This window comes from Nicotiana tabacum, chromosome 13, assembly GCF_000715075.1.
Source record: "Nicotiana tabacum cultivar K326 chromosome 13, ASM71507v2, whole genome shotgun sequence".
NCBI classification, from domain to species: domain Eukaryota; kingdom Viridiplantae; phylum Streptophyta; class Magnoliopsida; order Solanales; family Solanaceae; genus Nicotiana; species Nicotiana tabacum.
In genome coordinates this window covers 35,828,660-35,832,199 of record NC_134092.1, presented here as the reverse complement: position 1 = coordinate 35,832,199, position 3,540 = coordinate 35,828,660, and the positions used below count along the sequence as shown (strand labels likewise).

General features: G+C 33.8%; 1 non-coding gene across 1 annotated transcript; it reads right to left on the bottom strand.

The window, feature by feature from the left end:
* Positions 1 to 1,668: 1,668 nt before the first annotated feature.
* TRNAE-UUC (transfer RNA glutamic acid (anticodon UUC)) lies at positions 1,669 to 1,740 on the bottom strand. Its single transcript has one exon. It is a non-coding gene; the product is annotated as a tRNA-Glu (tRNA).
* Positions 1,741 to 3,540: the final 1,800 nt, after the last annotated feature.

Sequence of the window (3,540 nt, the reverse complement as noted above, 5' to 3'; positions counted from 1 at the left end):
CCTTGGTTGCTCAGGCATTTGTTCATCATGCCACATAAAGAATTTACATGCACGAGATGCCTACAAAGAAGAAAGACGCGACTTGAGATTGAGGATTTCGAAAACTTTAAAAAAAATTAACAAAAATACTTACTTTTCCCAAATGGCAGCAGTAGAATCTGCGACCTGGGTTTTTATCAGTCCAGGAAGTTTGAAACTTTGCAACATGCCCACATCGACATAAGTACACCATATTCGGCAGAGATTATGTAGTGTGAAGAAGAAAATGAAGAAATTGAAGCCTGATTTGATGTGAGGAGAAGAAACTTGAATCTTAAATTACTGCGAGAAGAGAAAAAATTGAAGCTTGAATTCTTCTATTTCAGTTTAGTCGCAGATTTACCATGGGAGAAGAAGAGAGGATTTAGGGTTTATTATCTTTAGGATTCTGTTGGGATAAGTTAATTGGGGGGGGGGGAATCTTAATTTTTACCGTTGTGGAATCTATGTCAGCGGGTGTGAAAAAAGTCACACGCTCAGTTTGGTTGTTTCTCACGTCTTGTGCCAAGTAAGCGGGCAAAGTTAAATTAACACATAATTATGATATTTAATGTATTTAATAGGTACAGGCCTTAGTCCAGGTAGCCAGATGAAAATATTGGGCAAGTTAAAGTAGCCGTACATGTATTCTGCCTAATTTAAATGTATTTAGCAGTTCGAAGACTTCTTTAAATATTTTTTTGATTTTTCTTTCTACTATACAAATATTTTGCACATATCTTCTTTTTTCGACTTAACCATTTGAATATTATTGGCGGACTAAATCCGAATTAACGTAGAGCATGCCCATCAAAGGAAGGTAAACTGTTCCCTACTTAAAGGATTTTAAATTCCAAGCAATGAATACAGAAGTTACGATTAAGGTAGAGAAATTCTAATCATTCAACCGTTAATGGTGGAGCCCCAACACTGCCTAATGCTTTCATTTCTTTCACATTTACATTTTCCTTTTCTAATTTTTTGGAGGTTAGTATATGCTCGGTCTCGGAGTTGGTGGCGGAGAAAGAGAAACGCATACTCATAGATACAAAGTAATAGTTTGAACTTGTCGATTATCACTCAATTCACTTCCATGTCCTTTTAACTTGGATTCTAACACTATAACATAAAAATATTTGATAAAAAGGTTGCCGAAATTCTTTTGCGTATGCTGGTCTAAATTATGATTCACAGATTCAATTCATGAGAAACAAGCCTACTGTTGCCGTAGTTCTTTTAATTAATTATTTTTTCAAAGCATCACTAGTCTTTTGACACAATTTTTAGTTTAGATAATATAAAACAGAGGGGAAAAAAATCATATTACAAGCGATTGCAGAACATTTTTGTTTCTTAGGTCCTCCAACTCCTTCACTTGGTCTTTGAGATCACTTAATTTCGGTTCATTTTGTATCCGTTTCACTTTCACACCCATTTTCGCGTCTTTTGAACAAAAGGGTCTTTACTTTTTTTCAGTTTAGAAAGTTGAATAGAGAATTCAGCACTCTTTATTGCAATGTCAGTGGTCTTCTTTTTTTTCTTTTGGTTGCAAAAAGTAGTACTTTAAAGATTAGTACATTTTTCTTGCAATCTCCATTAGGTCTGTGAAAAGGTTTTTTTGAAAATAAAATTTAATTTGAAAAAAATTATTTCCGTTACCGGGAATCGAACCCGGGTCTCCTGGGTGAAAGCCAGATATCCTAACCGCTGGACGATAACGGATTTTGGTAATGCGTGCTGCCCAATATATTTATATAATCGACCTGGTATCTCTCCTTTCATCTTCCACAAAAAACGTATAAAACAATGACTGGATTTGTCTCAAGTTATATTAAACAAACAACCAAAATATAACACCACCGGGTTAGAGTTCTATACATTCGATGATTAAAGTGAAAAAAGTTGTACAAACATTTGTCTACATGGTAAAAATAAATTTATTACATTGATGCAGTTATTAAATTTAATAACTTTTGAAAATGATAATGAATTTAGTTAAATTAGGTGTATAGTAATATTGGCGTATAATTAGCAGATAACTTTCAGCTTTATTCTAATTTATGAAGATAAAGCCATCTTAATTTGTCAAAATTCACTAATAAATATTTTTTGTAGAAAAAAATTAATTAATTGGGCATTATAAATTCACGCAACTTCAAATTTGACCAGGTAAGTATTCTAAACCAAACATATATCAGAAATCAAGCGTTGTGATTTTGTAAACTATGTACGCTAATTGCCAACAAACGATATGAATCAATAAAATAATAAATATTTGTATTTCATCGTTATTACCTTCATATTTTTTTTATAAACAACAATTATTCAATATTAGAATGCTTGAATATATAGGAGAGACTCGTCTCTCAACTTGCAAACTGTTGGAGAGAATAGATCTTCTCCCTCTCCCCCTAGTTATGTAGTACTTGTTTGCGAATTCGTAACAGGCTAAAATACAGGACAATAAAAAGGTTTCTTAAACCTAAAAAAAGTCTTAGATATTAGGGAATAATTAAATGGCTATTTTTAAATATTAAAAATAATCAAATGACTATTTTTTCTAATGTTAAATTAATTTTTAAAGGGTAAAAAAGACAAACGATATTTCACTAACGACTTTCGTGCTTTTAATATAGATATAGATATAAATTTTTGTTTGGTTTTATATATGAACTAGTCTCTCTGCACGTGCGTTGCACGTGTACTCCATACAAATTTCTTACTAAATGCTAAACTGTAACGACCGACTTCTCGTTTTAAGAATTAATGCCTCGTTCAGCGACTTAAGGTCTCGAGCAGCTTCGTAATATGTATTATGACCCGCGTGTATGGTCGAGTTTGGTTTTCGGAAGATTCAGAACTAAAATGAAAGAACAATTCTTATTTAGAAGCTAAAATGAAAAGAGTTGACCGGAGAGTTGACTTTTGAGCAAACGACCCCTGGAATAGAATTTCGATAATGTCAATAGTTTCGTATGATGATTTTGGACTTAGGCGTATATTCAGATTTGGATTTGGAAGTCCGTACGATAATTCGACGCATTTTGGAGAAAGTTGAAAAATAGAAGATTTTTGGAAAGTTTGACCGAAGGTTTAAATTTTGATAACGAGGTCAGATTTCGATTTTGGAAATTGAAATAGCTCCATTATGTCATTTAGGACTTGTGTGCAAAATTTGAAGTCATTCCGGATTGATTTGATACGTTTCGGCGCAAATTATAGAAGTTGGAAGATTTGAAAACTCATAATTCGATTTGAGGTGCGATTTGTAATTTCGGTATTGTTTGATGTAATTTAAACCCTGAGTAGGTCAGTGTTGTGTTACCGGACTTATTGGTAAATTCGGAAGAGGTCCCGGGTAGCTCGGATGAGTTTCGGACGAGGTTCGGATCGAATTTGGACTTTGTTGAAGCTGCTGGAAATTTGACTGCTGGTGCGATCACTTTTGCGGACGCTTCATTGCAGAAGCGACCTCGCAGAAGCGAGCCACTAATCGCAAAAGCAACATGGAAAGAACTTGGG